Here is a 13,594-nt window from a genome sequence, read left to right on the forward strand (position 1 = left end):
ATAGAAAAACACATCCAAACAGTGAAATCATTATAAATTCAAACACTGAGGGTACATCAATATACCTTATAAGATGTTAACTTCATATTATAGGACAGTAGAAAAAAGATTAAAATACCCTCGATCAGCCTTAGTCCCTGATACACATACGGAAAAATCAGACTCCTGGCTTAATGCCTTTAGGAATTATTACAAAAAACACACCCTTTGACCTTTCCAAAGGTTGCACGGGTCTGAAACTCGGCACCCTAGATCAGCCTTAGTCCCTGATGCACATAAGGAAAAATCAGACTCCTGGCTTAATGCCTTTAGGAATTATTACAAAAAACACACCTAAACGGCTGACCTTTGACCTTTCCGAAAGTTACACAGGTCTGAAACTCGGCACCCTAGATTAGCCTTAGTCCCTGATACACATACGGAAAAATCAGACTCCTGGCTCAATGCCTTTAGGAATTATTACAAAAAACACACCCGAACGGCTGACCATTGACCTTTCCGAAGGTTGCACAGGTCTGAAACTCGGCACCCTGGATCAGCCTTAGTCCCTGATACACATACGGAAAAATCAGACTCCTGACTCAATGCCTTTAGGAATTATTACAAAAAACACACCAGAGCGGCTGACCTTTGACCTTTCCGAAGGTTGCACGGGTCTGAAACTCGGCACCCTGGATCAGCCAGGAGTCCCTGATACACATACGGAGAAATCAGCATCCGGGCTCATTGCCTTTACGAATTATTGAAGAAAAGACAGTTTCCCACCTTTCTTACGTTTGAATTTTACAGACTGTGTTTTTGGCAGTTTTTTTTGGCCAGGGGGAAAAAAGCCCAAAGTCCTGTGTCCAAAAACTGAAAATCAGGTCATTTCAGACTCTATACAGTCTTAGACTCTTTGGCGAGAGTGGAAGTTTTGGAGGAACTACATTTCTACAGGTCGCAGGAGTGTGAATATTTCATATGTCGTTTGGGGTCCCAAGACGAGTGGAACGACGAGGGTACATAAGTATATCTTATAAGATGTTAACTTTATTTGTGAGGTTTATGTTATGGGACAGTAGAAAAATGAAAAAAAAATCAGAAAACAGTCGTATTCCAGCTGAATGCGCACAAAAACAGACAAAAATAGAAAAACACATTCAAACAGTGAAATCATTGCAAAATCAAACACTGAAGGTATATAACTATATCTTATAAGATTTTAACTTTATTTGTGAGGTTTATGTTATGGGACAGTAGAAAAATGAAAAAAATCCGAAAACAGCCGTATCCCTGCTGAATGCGCACAAAAACAGACAAAAATAGAAAAACACATTCAAACAGTGAAATCATTGCAAAATCAAACACTGAAGGTATATAACTATATCTTATAAGATGTTAACTTTATTTGTGAGGTTTATGTTATGGGACAATAAAAAAATGAAAAAAATCAGAAAACAGCCGTATCCCTGCTGAATGCACACAAAAACAGAGACAAATAGAAAAACACATCCAAACAGTGAAATCATTGCAAAATCAAACACTGAAGGTATATAACTATATCTTATAAGATGTTAACTTTATTTGTGAGGTTTATGTTATGGGACAGTAGAAAAATGACAAAAAATCAGAAAACAGTCGTATTCCAGCTGAATGCGCACAAAAACAGACAAAAATAGAAAAACACATCCAAACAGTGAAATCATTATAAATTCAAACACTGAGGGTACATCAATATACCTTATAAGATGTTAACTTCATATTATAGGACAGTAGAAAAAAGATTAAAATACCCTTGATCAGCCTTAGTCCCTGATACACATACGGAAAAATCAGACTCCTGGCTTAATGCCTTTAGGAATTATTACAAAAAACACACCCTTTGACCTTTCCAAAGGTTGCACGGGTCTGAAACTCGGCACCCTAGATCAGCCTTAGTCCCTGATGCACATAAGGAAAAATCAGACTCCTGGCTTAATGCCTTTAGGAATTATTACAAAAAACACACCTAAACGGCTGACCTTTGACCTTTCCGAAAGTTACACAGGCCTGAAACTCGGCAACCTAGATTAGCCTTAGTCCCTGATACACATACGGAAAAATCAGACTCCTGGCTCAATGCCTTTAGGAATTATTACAAAAAACACACCCGAACGGCTGACCATTGACCTTTCCGAAGGTTGCACAGGTCTGAAACTCGGCACCCTGGATCAGCCTTACTCCCTGATACACATACGGAAAAATCAGACTCCTGGCTCAATGCCTTTAGGAATTATTACAAAAAACACACCCGAACGGCTGACCTTTGACCTTTCCAAAGGTTGCACGGGTCTGAAACTCGGCACCCTGGATTAGCCTTAGTCCCTGATACACATACGAAAAAATCAGACTCCTGGCTTAATGCCTTTAGGAATTATTACAAAAAACACACCCGAACGGCTGACCATTGACCTTTTCCGAAAGTTGCACAGGTCTGAAACTCGGCAACCGGGATAAGCTTAAGTCCCTGATACACATACGGAAAAGTCAGACTCCTGACTCAATGCCTTTAGGAATTATTACAAAAAACACACCAGAGCGGCTGACCTTTGACCTTTCCAAAGGTTGCACGGGTCTGAAACTCGGCACCCTGGATCAGCCAGGAGTCCCTGATACACATACGGAGAAATCAGCATCCGGGCTCATTGCCTTTACGAATTATTGAAGAAAAGACAGTTTCCCACCTTTCTTACGTTTGAATTTTACAGACTGTGTTTTTGGCAGTTTTTTTTGGCCAGGGGGAAAAAAGCCCAAAGTCCTGTGTCCAAAAACTGAAAATCAGGTCATGTCAGACTCTATACAGTCTTAGACTCTTTGGCCAGAGTGGAAGTTTTGGAGGAACTACATTTCTACAGGTCGCAGGAGTGTGAATATTTCATATGTCGTTTGGGGTCCCAAGACGAGCGGAACGACGAGGGTCCATAAGTATATCTTATAAGATGTTAACTTTATTTGTGAGGTTTATATTATGGGACAGTAGAAAAATGAAAAAAGAAATCAGAAAACAGTCGTATTCCAGCTGAATGCGCACAAAAACAGACAAAAATAGAAAAACACATTCAAACAGTGAAATCATTGCAAAATCAAACACTGAAGGTATATAACTATATCTTATAAGATTTTAACTTTATTTGTGAGGTTTATGTTATGGGACAGTAGAAAAATGAAAAAAATCCGAAAACAGCCGTATCCCTGCTGAATGCGCACAAAAACAGACAAAAATAGAAAAACACATTCAAACAGTGAAATCATTGCAAAATCGAACACTGAAGGTATATAACTATATCTTATAAGATGTTAACTTTATTTGTGAGGTTTATGTTATGGGACAATAAAAAAAATGAAAAAAATCAGAAAACAGCCGTATCCCTGCTGAATGCACACAAAAACAGAGACAAATAGAAAAACACATCCAAACAGTGAAATCATTGCAAAATCAAACACTGAAGGTATATAACTATATCTTATAAAATGTTAACTTTATTTGTGATGTTTATGTTATGGGACAGTAGAAAAATGACAAAAAATCAGAAAACAGTCGTATCCCTGCTGAATGCACACAAAAACAGAGACAAATAGAAAAACACATCCAAACAGTGAAATCATTGCAAAATCAAACACTGAAGGTATATAACTATATCTTATGAGATGTTAACTTTATTTGTGAGGTTGATGTTATGGGACAGTAGAAAAATGACAAAAAATCAGAAAACAGCCGTATCCCTGCTGAATGCGCACAAAAACAGACAAAAATAGAAAAACACATTCAAACAGTGAAATCATTGCAAAATCAAACACTGAAGGTATATAACTATATCTTATAAGATGTTAACTTTATTTGTGAGGTTTATGTTATGGGACAGTAGAAAAATGACAAAAAATCAGAAAACAGTCGTATTCCAGCTGAATGCGCACAAAAACAGACAAAAATAGAAAAACACATCCAAACAGTGAAATCATTATAAATTCAAACACTGAGGGTACATCAATATACCTTATAAGATGTTAACTTCATATTATAGGACAGTAGAAAAAAGATTAAAATACCCTCGATCAGCCTTAGTCCCTGATACACATACGGAAAAATCAGACTCCTGGCTTAATGCCTTTAGGAATTATTTACAAAAAACACACCCTTTGACCTTTCCAAAGGTTGCACGGGTCTGAAACTCGGCACCCTAGATCAGCCTTAGTCCCTGATGCACATAAGGAAAAATCAGACTCCTGGCTTAATGCCTTTAGGAATTATTACAAAAAACACACCTAAACGGCTGACCTTTGACCTTTCCGAAAGTTACACAGGCCTGAAACTCGGCAACCTAGATTAGCCTTAGTCCCTGATACACATACGGAAAAATCAGACTCCTGGCTCAATGCCTTTAGGAATTATTACAAAAAACACACCCGAACAGCTGACCATTGACCTTTCCGAAGGTTGCACAGGTCTGAAACTCGGCACCCTGGATCAGCCTTAGTCCCTGATACACATACGGAAAAATCAGACTCCTGGCTCAATGCCTTTAGGAATTATTACAAAAAACACACCCGAACGGCTGACCATTGACCTTTTCCGAAAGTTGCACAGGTCTGAAACTCGGCAACCGGGATAAGCTTAAGTCCCTGATACACATACGGAACAGTCAGACTCCTGACTCAATGCCTTTAGGAATTATTACAAAAAACACACCAGAGCGGCTGACCTTTGACCTTTCCAAAGGTTGCACGGGTCTGAAACTCGGCACCCTGGATCAGCCAGGAGTCCCTGATACACATACGGAGAAATCAGCATCCGGGCTCATTGCCTTTACGAATTATTGAAGAAAAGACAGTTTCCCACCTTTCTTACGTTTGAATTTTACAGACTGTGTTTTTGGCAGTTTTTTTTGGCCAGGGGGAAAAAAGCCCAAAGTCCTGTGTCCAAAAACTGAAAATCAGGTCATGTCAGACTCTATACAGTCTTAGACTCTTTGGCCAGAGTGGAAGTTTTGGAGGAACTACATTTCTACAGGTCGCAGGAGTGTGAATATTTCATATGTCGTTTGGGGTCCCAAGACGAGCGGAACGACGAGGGTACATAAGTATATCTTATAAGATGTTAACTTTATTTGTGAGGTTTATGTTATGGGACAGTAGAAAAATGAAAAAAAAATCAGAAAACAGTCGTATTCCAGCTGAATGCGCACAAAAACAGACAAAAATAGAAAAACACATTCAAACAGTGAAATCATTGCAAAATCAAACACTGAAGGTATATATCTATATCTTATAAGATTTTAACTTTATTTGTGAGGTTTATGTTATGGGACAGTAGAAAAATGAAAAAAATCCGAAAACAGCCGTATCCCTGCTGAATGCGCACATAAACAGACACAAATAGAAAAACACATTCAAACAGTGAAATCATTGCAAAATCAAACACTGAAGGTATATAACTATATCTTATAAGATGTTAACTTTATTTGTGAGGTTTATGTTATGGGACAGTAGAAAGATGACAAAAAATCAGAAAACAGTCGTATCCCTGCTGAATGCACACAAAAACAGAGACAAATAGAAAAACACATCCAAACAGTGAAATCATTGCAAAATCAAACACTGAAGGTATATAACTATATCTTATAAGATGTTAACTTTATTTGTGAGGTTTATGTTATGGGACAGTAGAAAAATGACAAAAAATCAGAAAACAGTCGTATCCCTGCTGAATGCACACAAAAACAGAGACAAATAGAAAAACACATCCAAACAGTGAAATCATTGCAAAATCAAACACTGAAGGTATATAACTATATCTTATGAGATGTTAACTTTATTTGTGAGGTTGATGTTATGGGACAGTAGAAAGATGACAAAAAATCAGAAAACAGCCGTATCCCTGCTGAATGCGCACAAAAACAGACAAAAATAGAAAAACACATTCAAACAGTGAAATCATTGCAAAATCAAACACTGAAGGTATATAACTATATCTTATAAGATGTTAACTTTATTTGTGAGGTTTATGTTATGGGACAGTAGAAAAATGACAAAAAATCAGAAAACAGTCGTATTCCAGCTGAATGCGCACAAAAACAGACAAAAATAGAAAAACACATCCAAACAGTGAAATCATTATAAATTCAAACACTGAGGGTACATCAATATACCTTATAAGATGTTAACTTCATATTATAGGACAGTAGAAAAAAGATTAAAATACCCTCGATCAGCCTTAGTCCCTGATACACATACGGAAAAATCAGACTCCTGGCTTAATGCCTTTAGGAATTATTACAAAAAACACACCCTTTGACCTTTCCAAAGGTTGCACGGGTCTGAAACTCGGCACCCTAGATCAGCCTTAGTCCCTGATGCACATAAGGAAAAATCAGACTCCTGGCTTAATGCCTTTAGGAATTATTACAAAAAACACACCTAAACGGCTGACCTTTGACCTTTCCGAAAGTTACACAGGTCTGAAACTCGGCACCCTAGATTAGCCTTAGTCCCTGATACACATACGGAAAAATCAGACTCCTGGCTCAATGCCTTTAGGAATTATTACAAAAAACACACCCGAACAGCTGACCATTGACCTTCCCGAAGGTTGCACAGGTCTGAAACTCGGCACCCTGGATCAGCCTTAGTCCCTGATACACATACGGAAAAATCAAACTCCTGGCTCAATGCCTTTAGGAATTATTACAAAAAACACACCCGAACGGCTGACCTTTGACCTTTCCAAAGGTTGCACGGGTCTGAAACTCAGCACCCTGGATTAGCCTTAGTCCCTGATACACATACGGAAAAATCAGACTCCTGGCTCAATGCCTTTAGGAATTATTACAAAAAACACACCAGAGCGGCTGACCTTTGACCTTTCCAAAGGTTGCACGGGTCTGAAACTCTGCACCCTGGATCAGCCAGGAGTCCCTGATACACATACGGAGAAATCAGCATCCGGGCTCATTGCCTTTACGAATTATTGAAGAAAAGACAGTTTCCCACCTTTCTTACGTTTGAATTTTACAGACTGTGTTTTTGGCAGTTTTTTTTGGCCAGGGGGAAAAAAGCCCAAAGTCCTGTGTCCAAAAACTGAAAATCAGGTCATGTCAGACTCTATACAGTCTTAGACTCTTTGGCCAGAGTGGAAGTTTTGGAGGAACTACATTTCTACAGGTCGCAGGAGTGTGAATATTTTATATGTCGTTTGGGGTCCCAAGACGAGCGGAACGACGAGGGTACATAAGTATATCTTATAAGATGTTAACTTTATTTGTGAGGTTTATGTTATGGGACAGTAGAAAAATGAAAAAAAAATCAGAAAACAGTCGTATTCCAGCTGAATGCGCACAAAAACAGACAAAAATAGAAAAACACATTCAAACAGTGAAATCATTGCAAAATCAAACACTGAAGGTATATATCTATATCTTATAAGATTTTAACTTTATTTGTGAGGTTTATGTTATGGGACAGTAGAAAAATGAAAAAAATCCGAAAACAGCCGTATCCCTGCTGAATGCGCACATAAACAGACACAAATAGAAAAACACATTCAAACAGTGAAATCATTGCAAAATCAAACACTGAAGGTATATAACTATATCTTATAAGATGTTAACTTTATTTGTGAGGTTTATGTTATGGGACAGTAGAAAAATGACAAAAAATCAGAAAACAGTCGTATCCCTGCTGAATGCACACAAAAACAGAGACAAATAGAAAAACACATCCAAACAGTGAAATCATTGCAAAATCAAACACTGAAGGTATATAACTATATCTTATGAGATGTTAACTTTATTTGTGAGGTTGATGTTATGGGACAGTAGAAAGATGACAAAAAATCAGAAAACAGCCGTATCCCTGCTGAATGCGCACAAAAACAGACAAAAATAGAAAAACACATTCAAACAGTGAAATCATTGCAAAATCAAACACTGAAGGTATATAACTATATCTTATAAGATGTTAACTTTATTTGTGAGGTTTATGTTATGGGACAGTAGAAAAATGACAAAAAATCAGAAAACAGTCGTATTCCAGCTGAATGCGCACAAAAACAGAGACAAATAGAAAAACACATCCAAACAGTGAAATCATTATAAATTCAAACACTGAGGGTACATCAATATACCTTATAAGATGTTAACTTCATATTATAGGACAGTAGAAAAAAGATTAAAATACCCTCGATCAGCCTTAGTCCCTGATACACATACGGAAAAATCAGACTCCTGGCTTAATGCCTTTAGGAATTATTACAAAAAACACACCCTTTGACCTTTCCAAAGGTTGCACGGGTCTGAAACTCGGCACCCTAGATCAGCCTTAGTCCCTGATGCACATAAGGAAAAATCAGACTCCTGGCTTAATGCCTTTAGGAATTATTACAAAAAACACACCTAAACGGCTGACCTTTGACCTTTCCGAAAGTTACACAGGTCTGAAACTCGGCACCCTAGATTAGCCTTAGTCCCTGATACACATACGGAAAAATCAGACTCCTGGCTCAATGCCTTTAGGAATTATTACAAAAAACACACCCGAACGGCTGACCATTGACCTTTCCGAAGGTTGCACAGGTCTGAAACTCGGCACCCTGGATCAGCCTTAGTCCCTGATACACATACGGAAAAATCAGACTCCTGACTCAATGCCTTTAGGAATTATTACAAAAAACACACCAGAGCGGCTGACCTTTGACCTTTCCGAAGGTTGCACGGGTCTGAAACTCGGCACCCTGGATCAGCCAGGAGTCCCTGATACACATACGGAGAAATCAGCATCCGGGCTCATTGCCTTTACGAATTATTGAAGAAAAGACAGTTTCCCACCTTTCTTACGTTTGAATTTTACAGACTGTGTTTTTGGCAGTTTTTTTTGGCCAGGGGGAAAAAAGCCCAAAGTCCTGTGTCCAAAAACTGAAAATCAGGTCATTTCAGACTCTATACAGTCTTAGACTCTTTGGCGAGAGTGGAAGTTTTGGAGGAACTACATTTCTACAGGTCGCAGGAGTGTGAATATTTCATATGTCGTTTGGGGTCCCAAGACGAGTGGAACGACGAGGGTACATAAGTATATCTTATAAGATGTTAACTTTATTTGTGAGGTTTATGTTATGGGACAGTAGAAAAATGAAAAAAAAATCAGAAAACAGTCGTATTCCAGCTGAATGCGCACAAAAACAGACAAAAATAGAAAAACACATTCAAACAGTGAAATCATTGCAAAATCAAACACTGAAGGTATATAACTATATCTTATAAGATTTTAACTTTATTTGTGAGGTTTATGTTATGGGACAGTAGAAAAATGAAAAAAATCCGAAAACAGCCGTATCCCTGCTGAATGCGCACAAAAACAGACAAAAATAGAAAAACACATTCAAACAGTGAAATCATTGCAAAATCAAACACTGAAGGTATATAACTATATCTTATAAGATTTTAACTTTATTTGTGAGGTTTATGTTATGGGACAGTAGAAAAATGAAAAAAATCCTAAAAAACGGCTGTATCCCTGCTGAATGCGCACAAAAACAGAGACAAATAGAAAAGCACATCCAAACAGTGAAATCATTGCAAAATCAAACACTGAAGGTATATAACTATATCTTATAAGATGTTAACTTTATTTGTGAGGTTTATGTTATGGGACAGTAGAAAAATGACAAAAAATCAGAAAACAGTCGTATTCCAGCTGAATGCGCACAAAAACAGACAAAAATAGAAAAACACATCCAAACAGTGAAATCATTAGAAATTCAAACACTGAGGGTACATCAATATACCTTATAAGATGTTAACTTCATATTATAGGACAGTAGAAAAAAGATTAAAATACCCTCGATCAGCCTTAGTCCCTGATACACATACGGAAAAATCAGACTCCTGGCTTAATGCCTTTAGGAATTATTACAAAAAACACACCCTTTGACCTTTCCAAAGGTTGCACGGGTCTGAAACTCGGCACCCTAGATCAGCCTTAGTCCCTGATGCACATAAGGAAAAATCAGACTCCTGGCTTAATGCCTTTAGGAATTATTACAAAAAACACACCTAAACGGCTGACCTTTGACCTTTCCGAAAGTTACACAGGCCTGAAACTCGGCAACCTAGATTAGCCTTAGTCCCTGATACACATACGGAAAAATCAGACTCCTGGCTCAATGCCTTTAGGAATTATTACAAAAAACACACCCGAACGGCTGACCATTGACCTTTCCGAAGGTTGCACAGGTCTGAAACTCGGCACCCTGGATCAGCCTTACTCCCTGATACACATACGGAAAAATCAGACTCCTGGCTCAATGCCTTTAGGAATTATTACAAAAAACACACCCGAACGGCTGACCTTTGACCTTTCCAAAGGTTGCACGGGTCTGAAACTCGGCACCCTGGATTAGCCTTAGTCCCTGATACACATACGAAAAAATCAGACTCCTGGCTTAATGCCTTTAGGAATTATTACAAAAAACACACCCGAACGGCTGACCATTGACCTTTTCCGAAAGTTGCACAGGTCTGAAACTCGGCAACCGGGATAAGCTTAAGTCCCTGATACACATACGGAAAAGTCAGACTCCTGACTCAATGCCTTTAGGAATTATTACAAAAAACACACCAGAGCGGCTGACCTTTGACCTTTCCAAAGGTTGCACGGGTCTGAAACTCGGCACCCTGGATCAGCCAGGAGTCCCTGATACACATACGGAGAAATCAGCATCCGGGCTCATTGCCTTTACGAATTATTGAAGAAAAGACAGTTTCCCACCTTTCTTACGTTTGAATTTTACAGACTGTGTTTTTGGCAGTTTTTTTTGGCCAGGGGGAAAAAAGCCCAAAGTCCTGTGTCCAAAAACTGAAAATCAGGTCATGTCAGACTCTATACAGTCTTAGACTCTTTGGCCAGAGTGGAAGTTTTGGAGGAACTACATTTCTACAGGTCGCAGGAGTGTGAATATTTCATATGTCGTTTGGGGTCCCAAGACGAGCGGAACGACGAGGGTCCATAAGTATATCTTATAAGATGTTAACTTTATTTGTGAGGTTTATATTATGGGACAGTAGAAAAATGAAAAAAGAAATCAGAAAACAGTCGTATTCCAGCTGAATGCGCACAAAAACAGACAAAAATAGAAAAACACATTCAAACAGTGAAATCATTGCAAAATCAAACACTGAAGGTATATAACTATATCTTATAAGATTTTAACTTTATTTGTGAGGTTTATGTTATGGGACAGTAGAAAAATGAAAAAAATCCGAAAACAGCCGTATCCCTGCTGAATGCGCACAAAAACAGACAAAAATAGAAAAACACATTCAAACAGTGAAATCATTGCAAAATCGAACACTGAAGGTATATAACTATATCTTATAAGATGTTAACTTTATTTGTGAGGTTTATGTTATGGGACAATAAAAAAAATGAAAAAAATCAGAAAACAGCCGTATCCCTGCTGAATGCACACAAAAACAGAGACAAATAGAAAAACACATCCAAACAGTGAAATCATTGCAAAATCAAACACTGAAGGTATATAACTATATCTTATAAAATGTTAACTTTATTTGTGAGGTTTATGTTATGGGATAGTAGAAAAATGACAAAAAATCAGAAAACAGTCGTATCCCTGCTGAATGCACACAAAAACAGAGACAAATAGAAAAACACATCCAAACAGTGAAATCATTGCAAAATCAAACACTGAAGGTATATAACTATATCTTATGAGATGTTAACTTTATTTGTGAGGTTGATGTTATGGGACAGTAGAAAAATGACAAAAAATCAGAAAACAGCCGTATCCCTGCTGAATGCGCACAAAAACAGACAAAAATAGAAAAACACATTCAAACAGTGAAATCATTGCAAAATCAAACACTGAAGGTATATAACTATATCTTATAAGATGTTAACTTTATTTGTGAGGTTTATGTTATGGGACAGTAGAAAAATGACAAAAAATCAGAAAACAGTCGTATTCCAGCTGAATGCGCACAAAAACAGACAAAAATAGAAAAACACATCCAAACAGTGAAATCATTATAAATTCAAACACTGAGGGTACATCAATATACCTTATAAGATGTTAACTTCATATTATAGGACAGTAGAAAAAAGATTAAAATACCCTCGATCAGCCTTAGTCCCTGATACACATACGGAAAAATCAGACTCCTGGCTTAATGCCTTTAGGAATTATTTACAAAAAACACACCCTTTGACCTTTCCAAAGGTTGCACGGGTCTGAAACTCGGCACCCTAGATCAGCCTTAGTCCCTGATGCACATAAGGAAAAATCAGACTCCTGGCTTAATGCCTTTAGGAATTATTACAAAAAACACACCTAAACGGCTGACCTTTGACCTTTCCGAAAGTTACACAGGCCTGAAACTCGGCAACCTAGATTAGCCTTAGTCCCTGATACACATACGGAAAAATCAGACTCCTGGCTCAATGCCTTTAGGAATTATTACAAAAAACACACCCGAACAGCTGACCATTGACCTTTCCGAAGGTTGCACAGGTCTGAAACTCGGCACCCTGGATCAGCCTTAGTCCCTGATACACATACGGAAAAATCAGACTCCTGGCTCAATGCCTTTAGGAATTATTACAAAAAACACACCCGAACGGCTGACCATTGACCTTTTCCGAAAGTTGCACAGGTCTGAAACTCGGCAACCGGGATAAGCTTAAGTCCCTGATACACATACGGAAAAGTCAGACTCCTGACTCAATGCCTTTAGGAATTATTACAAAAAACACACCAGAGCGGCTGACCTTTGACCTTTCCAAAGGTTGCACGGGTCTGAAACTCGGCACCCTGGATCAGCCAGGAGTCCCTGATACACATACGGAGAAATCAGCATCCGGGCTCATTGCCTTTACGAATTATTGAAGAAAAGACAGTTTCCCACCTTTCTTACGTTTGAATTTTACAGACTGTGTTTTTGGCAGTTTTTTTTGGCCAGGGGGAAAAAAGCCCAAAGTCCTGTGTCCAAAAACTGAAAATCAGGTCATGTCAGACTCTATACAGTCTTAGACTCTTTGGCCAGAGTGGAAGTTTTGGAGGAACTACATTTCTACAGGTCGCAGGAGTGTGAATATTTCATATGTCGTTTGGGGTCCCAAGACGAGCGGAACGACGAGGGTACATAAGTATATCTTATAAGATGTTAACTTTATTTGTGAGGTTTATGTTATGGGACAGTAGAAAAATGAAAAAAAAATCAGAAAACAGTCGTATTCCAGCTGAATGCGCACAAAAACAGACAAAAATAGAAAAACACATTCAAACAGTGAAATCATTGCAAAATCAAACACTGAAGGTATATAACTATATCTTATAAGATTTTAACTTTATTTGTGAGGTTTATGTTATGGGACAGTAGAAAAATGAAAAAAATCCTAAAAAACGGCTGTATCCCTGCTGAATGCGCACAAAAACAGAGACAAATAGAAAAGCACATCCAAACAGTGAAATCATTGCAAAATCAAACACTGAAGGTATATAACTATATCTTATAAGATGTTAACTTTATTTGTGAGGTTTATGTTATGGGACAGTAGAAAAATGACAAAA

This window comes from Solea solea, chromosome 4, assembly GCF_958295425.1.
Source record: "Solea solea chromosome 4, fSolSol10.1, whole genome shotgun sequence".
Lineage (NCBI taxonomy): Eukaryota > Metazoa > Chordata > Actinopteri > Pleuronectiformes > Soleidae > Solea > Solea solea.